Raw genomic sequence first — 18,388 nt, 5'->3', positions numbered from 1 at the left:
TAATGATGGATACATGTCATTACACATTTGTCAAAACCCATAGAAAGTACAATACCGAGAGTAAACTCCAATGTATTAAACTATGGGCTTAGGGTGATGACAGTGATATATTAATGTGGGTTCAGTGATTGTAAGAAATGTACCAATGTGCTTCAAGTTGTTGATAGTAAGGCTGTGTGTATATAGGGGCAGGGAATATATGGATTTTTTTCCTGTACTTTCTTCTCAGTTTTGTGGTGAGCAGTAAATAAAGTCTATTAAAAAAAGTTCTGCTGAGGATTCCGATGAACATTCAGGTTTGGGAACCAGTGAGCTCACTAGTCCCCCATCCAGAGCAGAAGCACCTGCAGCTGTAATGCTCATCTCAGAGCCACTGCTTCCTTCCCCTGCTGCTCTGGGAAGCTCCCTATTCTCTTAAAGCCGGTCCCATTGTTGGATGGCACCGGGATTTGAACATTCTTCCTTATATGGAATTGACGTCACTGTCATTGTTACTTCCAATCATTGTGTGTAATTCTTCCCACTGGAGCTACATAGACTAAATCTAATGTTTCCCACATGAGGCAGCACTCACGTCCCTCCTGTCCCTACCACATCTTGTCTTCTCGTTTCAAGGCTAAGGCTGCCTGAACTTGGAATAGTTCTTCCTCTGATATAATTTCCAGGCAATTCCAGTTCTGATTAGTTGCTTTCCTAGGAATTTCCATTTTGAAAATATTAACAATGCGTCTGGCAACAGGTAGCAACCGATCAGAGTGGAAACCCTGGGAGTGCCTGTGATTAACCCTTACGTCGTTGGGGAAGGGTCAGGGTCCTGGGAGAAGGGCCGAAATGACACGAGGCTTAAGCAGCAGCTATTTACCAATTGGTACTAAAGCATTTCAGTATTTTAGCAGTCAGTCTGGCCATTCTGGTACACACTTGCCGAATATCAGCCTCATCAACTTCCCTCTTAAAACATAACTCCAGTTTGGAGCCTGACGCAGTGGAGGTGGTGTGAGGCACAGGGTTGAGAGTGGGACTGTGTCAGCTTGCAGATGTCTGCATTACCCAGTAGGCTGTGTGTCTGGGGGTAAAACAAATCTAGGAAGTATATTTTCAACTGAGGAGCCATGAAACCATTTTTATTGCGCCTACTTTTTGCAATTTTGCGTTTGACTTTTGAACCTGAATGCAGGTTCGTTTATCATGAGATTTACAGTTTATTTTTTCCTGCCTTTTTGGGTGGTTGGGTTGGTCAGGCAGCATGTGGTCCTGTCTCATGACTTTGTCCTATCTGTCGTTGATGGCTTTTGATATCGTTACAGATAATAAGGTTGCAGGAGGTAAGGCCAAAGGGATAATCCAGCCACACACCGCTAGAGACCTCTGTGTAGCAAGCGTTCAGTCCACTCATTCTGACTGGTGGTACCCAGAAATCACTGGGAGAATTTTTGAAAAATAGAGGTACCAGACTTTACCCCAGACCTCTTGAAGTATCTTCTCAGGGTATCAATTTTTACAAAGCTTCCCAGGTACTTGGGATCCACGGTCAGGTTTAGGGAGCACCACTTTCACGTATGCTCTCTAGGTATGAGTTTCAGACGTGAATGCACTCACCGGATGGGCATTTCGTCCTTTTCACTAGGTTTTGTCAAACCTAATACCTTTAAAAATCACCTTTATGCACTACTTCAAAAATAATCTTACCGTTAATATCTTTTCTAACTTGGAGACTTCACTTTCCCGTGAGAAAAATACTTCTCATGATAAAATGGTAGGAGTTAGGTGACTTGTTCATTTCCAGCATGTTCTAGAATCCATCCCCCCCCCCCATTCAAGTTCTCTGTTCAACCAATTTATTTTATTTTGGGATATACTGAATCCCCAGTTTCCTTCTTTGAAAAATTCACCAGTGTAATCCCCCCCAAAATTGTCTTCATCATGCATTGTCTTTCACTGCTCTAACTGAATGGAGTGGGCTGATGATAGTTTGATTTTGTTTATCTCATGTAGTTAGCAGATGCTTAGAGCTTGTCATATGACACTCTTCTAACAGGTTTGCATATATTAATTTATTTAATTTTTATAACACCTTATGAGGTGATATTATTGCCCTTATTTCTCAGGAAACTAAAGCAAAAGAGGTAAAGTGATTTGCTGAGCTCGTCCATCTGAAGAGAATGGATCTGGTTCCAGATTCCATGCCCTTAGCTACTAGCAAATATAAAAATGATCGTAATAAATCTAAAGTGGTTTTTCATTGTGAAGCTGTCTGTTTTTGGTGGTGGTAGTGGGGAGTTTGATAGAAGTGGGATAGATGTCACATAAATGAACCCAAACCAGAAGTGGCAGTGGTTACCATCTAGACTGTTCATTTTTCATTTACATAAATTTGTAGGTTCTAGGCATTGAATTCTACATAGAAAATTCTCTACCTTCATAAATTTCCTAGCTCTATGATGTTTAAAATGTGTTTGGAATGAATAAGGGGAATGCAAATATATGAATTTTATTCTTTATGTCTCCAATATAATGAAAAAACAACTGTTGAGGAATAATGTGGGCTTTCAGAAGGTAGCCTCTAACCTTGCCCTTAACTGTATCCGTTTTCTACCAGACTTAGGTTCATTTAGTTTATGGCCCTGTGACTTGGCCTTTCATTCATTCTTATGTTCAATCAACACATACTTTTTGAGAACTAGTCATATGCCAGGCCCCAGCGGGGGGAGGGGGTAGTGTCCAGAAAATCTGGTTCCTGCCCTCATGCAGCTCAGACTCCAGTGGAAGAAAAGACATAATCAAACAATCAAAATGTCATGCATAAGCTTTGCGCAGTGGCAGTATCGTAGCCAATGAGGTTTATCCGAGGCGCGATTATTGCTAATTGAAAACAAAATGTCATGCATAACTCTACTGTGTAATTTGTTCCATCCTAGCAGTTTTCACAGTGAGTTATGAACATTGAGTTAACAGCCTGTTCCTGTTCTAATAGGTTTGAGGGAAGGCCCTAGGTTTCTTCTCTTTGCTCCCAGTGTTTGCTAAATCTGACATCCACTTAATGCTTAATTGTGTGTTAAATCAATGTGTGGATTCACATTTTTCTAAATATGGATCTGAAATGACTGGCCTATAGTGATTCCAATTTTACCTCTATATTTCAGAATGTGGAAAGATACTGTTAATTTCAGGAGCAATTCAGGAGCATTTTAGAGGCTTAGTTAATGAATGAGAAGATGATTTGGCTGATGTCTTTGGTGAACCACAATTAGAAATTTCACCATTTACATAACATAATATGGAAGATAAATGAAATTTCCTTTTTTTTTCCAAAGATTTATTTGTTTATTTCAGAGAGAGAGAGAGAGAGCGAGCAAGAGAGAGCACACAAGTGGGAGGGGCAGAGGGAGAGGATCTCAAGTGGACTCCATGCTGAGCCTGGAGCCCAACATGGAGCTCGACCTCACAACCTTGAGATCATGACCTGAACCAAAACCAAGAGTTGGACGCTTACCCCACTGTGCTACCCAGGCACCCCTGGAAGATAGGTGAAATTTCTTAATAATCAGAGAGTCATTGAAGTTTTTGAGCTCATAGAAATATTAAAGATCGCCTGACCCAAACTCCACATATTGTAAAAGAGGAACTTGAGGACCAGAAGGGCTAGTTAACCAAGGCCACATAGCCATTAACAGAGCCACAGCTGGAAACCGGGCTCTGCACTGTCCTCTTTAAAACAAAACAAAATGAAAAAACTATGTAGTGCTTGGTTTTTCATTTTAAAAAAGAAGAGTGAGTTCATTTCCCCATCCCAGTTTACTGAAATTTTAGAATTTTATTTATCTGTTGATTGACTGAAATGGCCCCATATTCTTATTTAATGACAAAAGCAGATCTTGCTACAACAGCAGATTATTCATGAAGATTATAATTATCTTTTCCATTCTAGTTTTCCTTCTTGAAAGGCTAGTCCAGAAGCTTGTAGAGTAAGTTATGGAGATTGTGGTCAATAGGGAGGTTGCTGGATTCAAAGGCAGCTTGCACAGGGAGATTAATAGACAGGTGTAGATCTGCTTAAAGGAACAGCAAAAGAGCCCACTGACCGAATTTCCCTAGAAAATTCATTGAGTGGCATTGTATATATGCAAATTCCAAAATACATTCTAGTCAATGGAAAAGGTAAACTAAACCATTCTCTATTTCATTTTCTCTAATCTGTATAGTTTCTATCTTTCCTGGAAATCCAGATGGAATTGATTCTTAGAACCCTGCATTAAGTGATTTCTATACTTTAAATTATTTGTAGAATGGTGAAATTACTGAGTCCTAGAACTGGGTTTCTTTTCTTCCGGTTTCCATCCTTTCCAAATTCATTGATTCATTAATTGATTCATTCATTCTTTATCCAAGAATATTTTGAGTGTATGTGTGCCTCTGTATTATACCTGATTAGAGTACAAATGTGAGAATTAACGTTGACAAGACTTAGAGTTTACTTGGCTCAGCAGCACCAAGAAGTGTCAAGGCGTTGCCCTGTCATCCTTATACCCTCTGCTGTCCTCCAAAAGCCTCTGAAACACACAACTTTCCGTTAAAACTTAATACAGAAATATCATCTAGTGACTTATAGAAACATTTTAGAAACAATTTCTATTTTCATTTTATATATATATATTTTTTAAAGATTTATTTATTTGAGAGAGAGAGAGAGAAAGAATGAGGGGAGGGGCAGACAGAGGGAGAGAGAGAGAGAATCTTAAGCAGATGCCCCACTGAGCGTGGACCCGAGATCACGACCGGAGCCAAAACCAAGAATTGGATGATTAACCAACTGAGCCACTCAGGTGTCCCTGTATTTCGTTTTATATTGTTTGAGATAATGTTTATAAATCTTCCAAAAGACCACTATGTTCTTAATATATGTCTTTCAAGATTCATACTTTAATTCTAGTTTTTGGATATTAGGTGATAAGATACACAGTCATCCAATTCAGGGTTTTATAAACTAGGACCATGGTTCTCAATATGATCTGAGCATCCTGGGCATGTGCAGGGTGGTGGTTATTTCAGAATTATCACAAGGGAGTTGCAATTTCATGTGTGCCCAAACATTGTCTCTGTTAGGATAAATATATAATGTCACACATAAATACACACATACCAAAAATATGTAGATAGTGCTGAGATGAATAAAGTGCAAGTTAATTAAAAAATGATTCAATTTATGAACACTTTTTATCATAATGTATTTTCCCAATCAATAATTATTAAGTGTTTAAATACTATCACATGTTTTCTCAAACCATTTTGATAATTAAATAAGGTTTTCATACTCAGAAAGACTAGAAGCCACTAACATAAAATATGTCCCTTAATGAGCTTTGTTTTTTCTTGGTGAAAAGTTTCAATCTACTGCCCTCTGCTTCAACACTTTGGTTTCTGTCTTCTGCACTTTTTCTAATACTGTTACGTCTTTCCTTAGGCAAGGTCATAGAAGTTTCACACAAATTTCTTGTCATACAGAGGTGAGATAATTATTGTTTGGTTTGTGCCACATTTTCTGATTATACTAAATATCTTCTGGGTTCTCCTGGCCGCAGCTGCTCACCGGTCCTGTATTCTAAGAAAGTGAGGTCATGATTCCTTCCAGGGATTGACTTTGTAGTTTGAGGCTCTGGGATGATCTCCTGTGATGTCACCGGGACTGACTGTAGAGTCCTCCTCCTTCCATTCCTGTGCTGGATTCCCTTTGCCTCCCCAGCTAGGGATAGAGAACTGTCCTCCACATCCTCTCATTCCTTTTCTCTTGCTTTTCAAATCAACCTCTCCTTATATTGGCTCTTTCTCCTATGAATATCCTTTAGCTCTCTCATCTTAGAAAATAAACCTTCTCTGTAATCCGATAGCAGATCCCATTGCTCCTCTCTTTTCACTGTCACACCTACACTTGTCGAGTTTGAGTTCCCCTTCATGAACACTTGCTTACCTCCCATTCATTCCTAAGCTTGTGACCATCTATGTGGCTTCTGCCTTCATCTTTTCCCAGAAACTCATGCTATCGCATCCTCCAAAGCTTTCCTGCATTTTATCTTATTTTACTTTCTTCTATTTCTTTTACTTTTTAAGTAGGCTCCACGCCCAGTGTGAGCCCAATGCAGGGCTTGAACTCATGACAGCTCAACACCTGCGCTGAGATTGAGAGTTGACACTTAACTGAGCCACCCAGGTGCCCCTTTCCTGCATTTCAGCACGCTCTTTCTCTTTCCTTTAACGTGGCTAACTGCCACGAATTCTTGAAGATTTAGTGTTAGTGGCACTAATCTGGGAGGCCATACCCAGTCTTCCTCCCAGTTTCAGACTATTAGGGGCTCCCGGAGCACCCTTTATTTATCTTTACAATAGCATGTACCACATTCTATTAAAAGTGTTCATGTTAATTTCTACTTTAAGTATCGATGTCCATTATATATAAATTAGAAAATCATGGTGAACATGAAGGAGTCTCCTGTAACCTCATAACCCTGAGAGAATCACTGCTTGGATTTTGGGTTTTATCTTTCCAAGCTATACATGTACAAACATGTTGACATAGCCTGATGACATAGCCTGACTTTTTTTTTAAAAAAAAACAGAATCATATATCTTGAATATTGTTCCATAATCTGCCTCATCATTTTTAAGGCTTCAGAGTATCCACTTTGGATATATTCTAATTTATTTAAACTGTCCTCTTTTCAGGACGCCTGGGTGGCTCAGTCAGTAAAGTGTCTGCCTTTGGCTCAGGTCATGATCCCAGCAGGGAGTCTGCTTTTCCCTCTGCCCCTCCCCCCGCTTGTGCGCACTCTCGCTCTCGCTCTCATTCTCTCTCTGGTGAAGAAATGAATAAAATATTTTAAAATAATTAAATAAATAGGGGCGCCTGGGTAGCGCAGTCGTTAAAGCGTCTGCCTTGGGCTCAGGGCGTGATCCCGGCGTTATGGGATCGAGTCCCACATCAGGCTCCTCCGCTATGAGCCTGCTTCTTCCTCTCCCACTCCCCCTGCTTGTGTTCCCTCTCTCGCTGGCTGTTTCTCTGTCACATAAATAAATAAAATCTTTAAAAAAAAAAATAATTAAATAAATATACTGTTCTCTTTTCATGGGTATGTAGATTACTCCCTCTTCGTCACTGTTGTTTAACCTCCTGCCTCATATAGACATCTTTGTAACTTATCCCATTACCGTCTGAGGATACATTTGGGGGGGGGTTGTTAGGGGAGAGGGTATTTACAGCTTTAGGACTTCCATATATTTAACCAAATTAATCTCTAGAGAAATGTTTCCCCAGTTTATAGGAGTGGCTGACCACATACTATGGCATTGCTAGCTTATTTGCTGTCCCTCCCTAGACTTTTGGTACTTGAGTGGGATGATACTGTCTTTCATGGAGATTCCTATTGGAATGGCAACTATTTGTTGAAGGAACCAATCTATATTTATTTTTATGATATTTTTTTTCTGTGTGTTTTTTTTAATATACCCTTTTTTTAAAAAAAGATTTTATTTATTTATTTGACAGAGAGAGAGACAGCCAGTGAGAGAGAGAACACAAGCAGGGGGAGTGGGAGAGGAAGAAGCAGGCTCCCAGCGGAGGAGCCTGATGTGGGGCTGGATCCCGGAACGCCGGCATCACGCCCTGAGCCGAAGGCAGACGCTTAATGACTGAGCCACCCAGGCGCCCCTCCTGTGTTTTTCTTTTTCTTTCTTTTTTTTTTAAAGATTTTATTTATTTATTTGACAGAGATAGAGACAGCCAGCGAGAGAGGGAACACAAGCAGGGGGAGTGGGAGAGGAAGAAGCAGGCTCATAACGGAGGAGCCTGATGTGGGGCTCGATCCCAGAACGCTGGGATCACGCCCTGAGCTGAAGGCAGACGCTTAACCGCTGTGCCACCCAGGTGCCCCCCTCCTGTGTTTTTCAATGAAACATATTCATGACTGGCTTTGGGGACAAGATTTCCAAAAGTGAGTAAGTTAAGATAGATTTATAAGTGAAATACACTGCAGCTGTTGCAAATATTGATGTAGACGTATGAAGGTCATTTACGAATAGGTTGTAACCCCCAAAAGAATAGGCTATAAACGGTATATAGAGTGTGAATCTATTTTTATAATAAAGACCTATATTCATAAATTACATTTACAATATTGAAATTGGGATGTACTGCGTTTTATTATTGCCGTTAAAAGAGTACCCATGAACCATTTTATAACCTATCAATAAGCAATTTAAATCATCCACATTTTACCAGGGGTATTTCCTCATCATCCCCCACTTTTCCCTTTACTGAGAGATGACAAGAAAGAGGGGTTACAGTGCATATGTTCTCTCCTCTTTCCTGTGAAACTTTTTGAACCAGAGAATGGGAGCAGTGATGCCCATCCGCGTCTTCGTCTAAGGAGTGTTGTGAAATTATAGAGATTACTTGGTATTCTTTAGAGGAAAATTCATGTAGAAATCCTGGGTATTTCTATTTTTAATTAATATCTACCTCCTGCCCTCAAGTTTTGAAATGACTCAGGACTTAATGTGGCTTAATGTGTGTAATGGGAGGCTGCTTGGGAGGAGGGAAGGAGTCTGAGGAAATGTCACACAATATTACTATGTTCTTCAGCATCTCTCATGACATAATGATACATTCGTGTGTTCTGTACTTTCCTCTCTTCCTTTCTGGTAATTTTGCCTGTTGAAAAATTTTTAAAAAGTCATCCTCAGACTGACTGGGCTAAGAGAGAAACTTTACAAATTTCCATTTGTGTACCTTTTGTTTACCATTCTTACGTCAACATTAAAAAATAAACTGCCTGGCAATACTTGAGGTAAAGCTATTTCTGTTTTTCATTCTATCCACAATAACATATTCTTTTCTTTCCTCTGATCAGGTTCCAAAATTAGAAAGATGGAAAATTCTGCTGCAATTCTTAGGTAAATCACTTTCCAGAGAGAACTCATAATAATTGCTTCAGATTGCTGGCATCAAGGAATATTTCTTCCTCTGTTAAGGAGATAGTTATAATTTTTATTTTACTTTATGCCTTTTAACTTTTTAGGGACTATCTCATCCATGGCCTTAGGAAGGTTTAGATAATCTATTATGAAATGTAGTGACAATGATTGTTATTAATTATCGAGAGTTTATAGAGTTCTAAAATTATTCAGTATGCCTCATATGTGTTACTTAATTTATTATTCTTCTTGTTATTTATTATCTGGTATGTTATTTAATCATTTTATGGGGGCTGCTGGCTGGCTCAGTTGGTAGGACATGGAACTCTTGATCTCTGGATTATGAGTTTGACCCATGTTGGGTGTAGAGATTACTTTAAAATAAAATCTTAAAAACTTGAAAAAAAATCATTTTATGGATTTTCTAGCTTTCTCATATGCTCCATACCTTCTAGTCTTCTAGACTATGCTATGTAATCTGTCCCTTACTTTAATCAATTAAAAAAAATAATAATAACTACAGTTGTCATTTATGGAGCACTTACTAGTTGCCAGTTGCTGTTCAAACAATCTTGTCCCTACTTCCCTATTCCTGTCTTTCAGGAATGTACTGGGTGCCATTGTAGAAGTAAAAAATGTTATAGTAGGAGGTGGCTTTAGAAACCACACAGCCTATTGGTTGTCAATATGGATTCCATAGAGCCTTTGGGTTCTGCCAAAGTTTATCTACAGCCCTCTTTGGCATCTTTGGATATGGGGAAGAAATGGAGAGAACCAAAGGGGAGATCAAGTAATTGAATTCTGGCGCCATCCTGATGTCTTCAACCAGAGCAGCTCCCAACTTTTACTTCTTGGCCATTTTGAATTTTCTTCCTTTTACAGATGAAGAAACTTAGGGACAGTGAGTACCAGAGGTGAAAAAATGGTGGGCTAAGAAGGTGCAAAAAATAGGATCCTTCCATTTGCCAAACCAATGAGCTGCATAACATTCCTTATGCTCCTTATACTCTTTTCAGGAGTGGGTTTCACGTTTATCATATTCCTGAGATCCTCAGCCAGGCCAGTCATATTGCATTCAGATGACCATGTCATAGGCATTGACTAATGGCAAATGTGGTAACTTTGGGGCTATTAAGAAATTGCAGTCATTGAGTGCAATGCACATTGTTTTGACCTTTATTGATGTTAACTCCTTTGGGTTTGTTGTCCATGAGTCCAGCTGAAGTCCTGACTTTACAGTCACACAATTTCAAAGTTACATTCTTAGCGATAGACTAAGAATTATTGTGTCTCCTTAACAAACACTCTGAGAGAGAGAGAGGAGAAGATTTGATTCTGGGTTAGGGGAACCTACTCTATTAATTCTAGTTGTTTATGTTTTAACGCTATAATTCTGTAGTCTTTGGACATAATATTTAAAGAAAGGATATATCTCATTCTAGGTGTCTAGCAATCCGGCTTATATTGCTTTTATCCATTAAGATAATCAGAGGGATGGAAACTCAAGTACTATATATCAACTCAAAGGTAAGAATTGTTTAGCCAGTATTATGAAAATGATATTAAACTATTGGCTAGCATGACAGAAATGTCTTCCAGTTGAGCTTTAGAGCCCAAGACACAGGCTTTTCTGCTATTGGACTGGAGGGCAGAGGCAAGGAGGCAGACTTCTACTTTAAGATGGGGAGACCTTTGCTGGAGCGGAGGAGACAAGGGAAGCAACTGAATTCAATTAAGGGCTGGTAGGAGCAGATGACATCTGCAGCTGGAGGAGATCATCCAGCAGCTGTAGCTGGATCATCGTGGCGACTGTAACCCAGACAAGAAAAACAGAACGTGGGAGGCAACCTGACTGCAATTTCCTTATGCCAGCATTAAAACAATGTTAGGGTTTACTGATTTTTTTCATGAAGGAGAAAAAGTTCACCCAAAATAGATCTAGGTGTATTTTTTTTTTTTTTTGGTAGAAACAAAAATAGTGAACATGACTTCCATTGATAAAAATCTTTATTTCTTAGACATTTAGGTAGTTTCTTTTTTTACATTTTGCTTTGAAAGACAATACCGTGACAAGAATCCTTGTTTGCTTTTTTTTTCTTTTTTTAGAGATCTTATTTATTTATTTGACAGAGAGAGAGCGCACACAAGCAGGAGGAGTGGCAGAGGAAGAGGGAGAAGCAGATTCCCTGCTGAGCAGGGGGCCTGATGTGGGGCTTGATCCCAGGATCCTGGGATTAGGACCTGAGCTGAAGGCAGACGCTTAACGGACTGAGCCACCCAGGTACCCCCTGTTTGCTCATTCTAATTTTTTCCTTAGGATAAAAACTTAGAATATAGATTTCTTTGGTGAAGGGTGTATATTTAATTAAGGTTTTTGATAGGTAATAAAATTATCTTTTCAAAAGCTGTTACATTCTTCTGTGGATTTCTTACCATTGATTGGGGAATTACAGAAATTAAGCATGCACTGTTGCTTCAGAGACTCCTGAAGTTACACGGACCTGAATGGATTATTTTTACTGGATTAAATGTTCTGAGCACTCTCCTTGCCAAGGCTATAACCTCTTCCAAGGTCAATACTTAGCCTTTTCTTCTGCCCCATCTACCTTATTGCTACCCAAGGCCGTGGCTAGGTGAACTACTGAGCCAAACTGGGACAATTTTTTTTTCTTAAGAATTTGTACCAAGAGGCATGAAATCCAGGGGCGCCTGGGTGGCACAGCGGTTAAGCGTCTGCCTTCGGCTCAGGGCGTGATCCCAGCGTTACGGGATCGAGCCCCACATCAGGCTCCTCCGCTATGAGCCTGCTTCTTCTTCTCCCACTCCCCCTGCTTGTGTTCCCTCTCTCGCTGGCTGTCTCTATCTCTGTCAAATAAATAAATAAAATCTTTAAAAAAAAAAAAGGTATGAAATCCAGAAACTCAAGAGAAACTTAGTAGAAACATCTAGTAGCTAGATGTACTAGATCCTGGAGCTCTGTGGTCACATAGAGTTAGGGAGAAGGGTGGACAGTTAGCAAACACTATGTCCTGAATAAAGCTGAAATAGAAAACATTTTCTATAGAGGGGATGTAATGAAAGAAATGGATGCCGAACATCAGAGACCACGTGGCCTGAGCGATTCAACGATGCAGTCCCTGTGAGTCCCATCAGTATATCCTGTGGTTTGTTCCATAAGACCCTCCTCTGCTTTCTGGAGTTTGATCTATTTTGATTCCCATCCAAGACACCTCTGACTCCAGGTAAAATGCAAACCATTTACTTCAGAAACATAAGCCTCCAAACATAAATAGAGAAATGTATTTTCTGAAATATAAATGAGAACATGTCTGACATGGGCACCTGGGTGGCTCAGTTGGTTAAACGTCTGGTTTGGCTCGGGTCATGATCCCAGCCAGGGTCCTGGGATTGAGCCCCATGTCGGGCTCTCTGCTCGGCAGGGGAGTCTACTTCTCCCTCTACCTCGGTCCCTGCTCATGTGCTCTCTTTCTCTCTCTATCTCTCAAATAAATAAGTAAATAAAATATTTAAAAAAGAGAGCATGTCTGACAAAAGTTGATTGAATTTCAGAGTGGTACATTTACATAAAAAAATTAACCAGACCAGACCCGCTCTTCACTGTTTGAGCACGTGGAATTTCATGCACTCAACTTCACCTTGATGGACCTAGTACAATAGTTCTCAAACTCTAGCACACATCAGAATTACGTGGGGGTTTCTGATTCAGCAGTTCTAGGGTAGGCCCCCCAAATTTGTATTTCTAACAAGTCCTCAGGTAATGTTGATACTTGTAGCCTTAGGACCACACGTTGAGAACCATTGAAGCAGTAAGAATGTGGGAAAGTCCCTCAGAGAAGAAAATGATGCAATTTCTCCTGTTTTTACTAGTCACTCTTGGGAAGATCTTCTTAATATTAACTCTCTTATCCTCTTCTTCCCTCTACTTCCCTATATTCCCCAGCCTTCACCCCCTGGAAACCCTTTGTCCCAGCTGCCATATTCTACCATGGATGGCACTTAACACACTGGCTGGTAACAGGTGTATGCCCAGTGAACTGCCACATCCTGAAGGCAGCGAGCAGTATGTGTCATCTATGTGTCTACTGATCAGCACCGTGTCTCGACATGACAGGCATGGCATATAGGTGTGCTGACTGAATGACAGAATGAATGAGAATTCCTTTCTTTTCTTACTGATTCTTTAGACCCTTGACAAAGTCCATCTCTGGTGGACTTGATCCCTCCATTTCTCTCTGGTAAAATTGAGAGACTGTTGCTTATCTCTTTATTCACTTTATTCTTAGAATGCAAATGGCTTGTCAGGATAGAATAAAGCAAGGTAAGGGAGAGCATGTGTGTGTATGCACATGCACGTGTGCTCTGTTTTCCTTTTCTTCTTTTTTTTTTTTTTAAAGTAAGCTGTAGGCCCAACATGAGCCTGGACTCAAAACCTGAGATCGAGAGTCACGTGCCCCACTGAATGAACCAGTGAGGTGCCCCGTTTTCCTTTTATTTCCGTCTTGCTGTTCATGTGATACAATCGCTGTCTGAATTGGTGGAGTTGGGCATTTCCACCGCGCCATGTACCTTCTTGAAGAATGTCCCATTCAGAGAGAGTTTTATTTTACCTTTGGTGGCTTACAACTCTTGGCTTTGCTTGAGTAGCAATGCATAACCCACAAAACTAGATGGTCATTCATTCGCATCGTCATTTGTTCGAATTGTCATTCATTCACATAATTTCTTGTGAGTCTAGGCATTTGGAGATAGCACAAAAAAGTATTGAACTAGAAATTAGCAGTCCTGAGTTCTGGTCTTAGCTTAAGCTTTAATGAGTTGCATGCCCTTAGCCAAGTCTCCTAATTTGGTTGTTCAATAATCTAAATATTCTTTCCAAATCTTACCACTCTCAGCATCTGTGAAGTTGAGAGGAATATGTTCTCAAAAGTGTGACATGCTCTAGGCATATACTTATTTTCATACTCATACTTTCATATTTTTGGCTCATATGTTTTCAGTGGTAAAGAGATCATTTGGTTAAATAAAGACATTCCAAAGGGCTGTGTTGCCGCCTTCTAGATCCTCTAGAAGTGAATGAAAAAGAGAATTTAAAGAAGAGGAGCCAATTAGAGGAGATAATTTGCATTTATTCCCATGAAGAAGGAAGCTAGAGTTCTTGCCCAGGTCTGAGTGTTTGAGTATTTAATTTTTCAGTGAGCAGAAACCAGACCCATCAACGTATCCTCTTTGAATATTTATGGTTTGTTCTATATCTTGTCCCTGTGGAATTTCCTGAGTGAAGAGATTGTATGTTTGACTCTTGAAGAAGATAATGTGATCTCAGAAATATGTTATTTGGCATCCAAAGAAAGTCCAGATTTAAAGTATCAGCCTGGTCACTTGCTAACTTCTTCCAAATGTCCAGCTGTTATCATTACAATATGTTCATGTCTTGGTCTTGAGAAGTATAGTTTATAGCAATGTTACAATGGCAGAAGAGTTGGTAAGAATGTTTTTTCTGCATATTTGACTTGTTAAAGAAAAACAGTTTTGGGGAAGTGATGGTGAGGGTGGAGAAACATATTTTCATGGTGATGAAGCCACAGCAAATTTCCAGAGGAAGACAAGCTGCCACTTTCTTGACCTTTTGAGATTCCCCAGGAAGTTTAATTCTCCATCAGTTTGCTACTTCAGGGGAATGAGATCTGATTTTAAAAATTGCGCGGGTATATTGTAAGTACTTCATAGGAACTGTATTGAAGGTGATCCTCAAACTATTTGGTGCAGAGTGTGAACTAAGATATCAATTTACTTTCATTTCCAGTTTTCTGATGGTCTTTACCTAAAAAAAAAAAAGGACAAAAATAAAAAACCTCAACTCAACTGGATTGAATTTTGGCTGAGTTGTGCCTCCTTTGAATTACATTTCCATTTGGTACTTACTGGGATACTCAGAAAACCTTAAAATCTTTAAAGGATCATGTTTCCTTTATGGAAGCAGAAAGGTACTTTTGATTTCTTGGGTTTCTTTAAAAAACCTTTATCCAAGTAAAATATATACACATCAGGAAAGTACACATAGCATCAGTGTAAAAATCATTAAATTTTCAGGTACTGAGCACAACTGTGTAACCAGCACTTAGATAAAAAAACCAAAACACGGTCAGCACCATATAAGCCCCATTGTGCTCTGTTCTAGTTCCTAGCTCTTCTCCACATCATGATGTTGACTTCTTCTTCTTCTTCTTCTTTTTTTTTTTAAAGATTTATTTATTTTAGAGAGGCTGACAGAGAGAGCACGGGCGGGAGGGGCAGAGGGAGAGTGAGAGAATCTCAAGCAGACTCCACGCTGAGCATGGAGCCCGACCTGGGGCTCAATCTCAAGACCATGAAATCACGACTTGAGCCGAAACCAAGAGTCTGACGCTTAACAGACTGGGCCACACAGTCGCCCCTATGACGTTGACTTCTAACAACATAGACGACTTTTGCCTGTTTTTATACTGTCGATCATGTTTTGGTCATATTAGACGTTATTCACTATGTACTCTTTCGGATCTGACTTCTTTGATTCAACATTATGTTAATGAGAGTCATTGTGTTACATATAGGTGCTAATCTTAATTCATTCTCATTTCTGAATAATGTGTAAATATGCAGTATTTATTAATTTTACTGTTGATGGAATTTGGGTATTTCTGTATTTCTGGCCTATGAATAGTTTGGCTATGAACATGTGAGGACATGTCTTTGGTGAATAGATGTATGTATTTGAGTCGGATGTATACTTAAGAATGGAATTGCTAGGTCATAAGATTTGTATGAGTTCAGCTTTACTAGATACTGCCAGTTTTCAAAAGTCATACCAACTTACTATCTAATCCTTGGCTTCTTTTGACTGGTATTCCCAAGGGTGCAACGCAGAAAAAGTAGTTGAACTAATGGCTCTGATATTAAAGCTGAATTGTGGTAAAAGGCAGACCCCTGCTGAATGTACCTTTCCTCCTCAAGGGTCTGACCTTTCCTTAACTCTTATTTAATGAAATCATAAATTCCTGTGCCTCTTTTGTTCAATTGAAGGTAACGCTTAAATGATATTGTTTCGAGGTTCCCTTATAAGATAAGAGGTGGTTTAAAATCATTTTTTAAACTGTCTATACTAAAGAAAAATTGAAAAATGTGAGTCTTTGAAGACTCACCCTCTCTGACTAGTGTCAAAAAAGTGTTGAATGGAACCCATTTCTAAAAAAATTTTGATGGTCTTTATTCAATTTGCTTCCAGCTCCCACTAAACTAGGATAAAGCGAAATGAGGAAATGTTGGAACAGTCCTTATTTTAAGAAACAAGTGCTTCTTAGCAGGAGAAACAACATAACATCTATGAAAACATACTGACATATCTGTCTGAAAATATTTCCAGAGAAACTAGAATGAATTTGAACACTACCACACAATAAGGACATTTACTGTAAGGAAAGACATCCATCTAATTTTCTCTGGACCCCTTTCTTAGAGAGACCAGAGCATTTCAGATTACTCAACTAAATATTTCTAAATGCTTAAGATATAAACATTACTGTTATGAATTAAACAAATATAAGTAAATGTATACGTCAAAGCAATTTAGTGTTTGTTATAGCCTGCATTTTTTTTTAATTTTTAAAAAAGATTTTATTTATTTATTTGACAGGGAGAGAGAGAGAGAGCAGAAGTAGGGGGAGCAGCAGATGGAAAGGGAGAAGCAGACTTCCTGCTGAGCAAGGAGCCCAATGCGGGACTCAGTCCCAGGACCCTGAGATCATGACCATGCTTAACCAACTGAGCCACGCAGGTGTTCCTGCATATTAATTTTAGATAAAATATTATGGAATAGAGTGCTCCTATGTGCTATATACGTATCAGCCCCTTAGGTGATCTACAATTAATAATATTTGATCATATTTCTTATTTGACCTAAAGGATAATTTTTTTTGAAGATTTTATTTATTTATTTATTTGACAGAGAGAGACAGCCAGCGAGAGAGGGAACACAAGCAGGGTGAGTGGGGAGGAAGAAGCAGGCTCCCAGCGGAGGAGCCCAATGTGGGGCTCGATCCCAGAGCACCGGGATCATGCCCTGAGCCGAAGGCAGACGCTTAACGACTGCGCCACCCAGGCACCCCTGACCTAAAGGATAATTTTATTATATCCAGGAGTCCTAGGATATATATCTTCAGCTTTATTTTCTCACTTATTACTGTAGTCATGTAATTTATTTCGTATAAGTTTCTTGGTTCAGAATATAATATGTAATTAAACATGGCTTCCTTGCAAAAATAAATCATATAGATTCCAGGTTGGTATTGTATTATGAGTGAAACTTCCCCTCCCGAGTGTGTATTGTGTGATCCGACTCTATGTAAACACACACACACACACACACACACACACACACACACATCAAGCCTTATGGTGTGAGGTAGGGAAAGTTCATTTTTGTACGATCAATGCACTGTAGTATAGCTGAAAGGACCCCTGAGCTCTGCTCAGATGTTTGGATTTTGTGCAACAAACAACAGCAAGCCAATTAAAGGTTGAATGAGATCAGAGGTGCTTTAGGAAGATGATTCTGGGAGGAATTCAAGTAGGAAGAAGATTTAGAAGCCCAAACTGGCTCATGTGACAGAACTCCTGAAAGTCATAACCATCTTCGTAGAACACTATGAACCATTATCATATTAAGCATAAAACAACTGAGAATATCATTTCATGCAATAAATACCATCTCCTACCAAATTCTAGCATAGATGAGCTACAGCTATGTCAAACTTTTAAGAAAATGTGTGGAGCAAACACATTCCACTGAGAAGAATCAATCTGTGAATTGCCCCACCTCGGGAAAGTCTTAAAACCACTCAGATTTGATTTAAAAAGATGCCTCTCGGGGCAGCTGAGTGGTGCAGTTGGTTAAGCGTCTGACTCTTGATTTAGGTTCAGGTCGTGGTCTCAGGGTCATGAGCTTGAGCCCGGGGTCGGGCTCTACACTCAGCGTGGAGTCTGCTGAGGACTCTTTCTCCCTCTCTCTCAAATAAATAAATCTTTAAAAAGATGAGTCTCCGTCCACCTCTTGGAACCTCAGTGTTCTACAGGAGTAAACCTTGAGAATGGTTCATTCTGCTGTTTCTCTAGGCAATGAGAAACATAAGAAAATAAGGGGTGTTCTGAAGGAGTTGACAAACGGTAAATGGTGAGGGGGAGAGGAATGCTAAAATGTTAATAACTATCATGTGGAAATCCTTTTTAATGAAACAAAATCTTCCATTCTGATTTGGGATTGGTGGTAGATCTTTCATGCTTGATAATCTTCCTTTTTTACATTCTTTTTTAAAAAAAGCAATTTCATGTTTATAAGCAAAAACAGAGAAAGCACCCTCAGAAATCACGT

The 18,388-nt window shown here is 39.4% G+C and overlaps 1 long non-coding RNA gene and 1 pseudogene across 1 annotated transcript in view; both read left to right on the top strand.

Annotated features, from left to right (window-relative positions):
• Positions 1–18,388, top strand: part of LOC113260925 (uncharacterized) — a 106,292-nt gene that overhangs the window by 69,809 nt on the left and 18,095 nt on the right. The window lies entirely within an intron of this gene.
• Positions 2,806–2,955, top strand: LOC125283384 (U4 spliceosomal RNA; annotated as a pseudogene).

The sequence above is a fragment of the Ursus arctos genome, unplaced genomic scaffold, assembly GCF_023065955.2.
Source record: "Ursus arctos isolate Adak ecotype North America unplaced genomic scaffold, UrsArc2.0 scaffold_15, whole genome shotgun sequence".
NCBI lineage: Eukaryota > Metazoa > Chordata > Mammalia > Carnivora > Ursidae > Ursus > Ursus arctos.
This window is presented reverse-complemented; position numbering and strand designations above follow the sequence as displayed.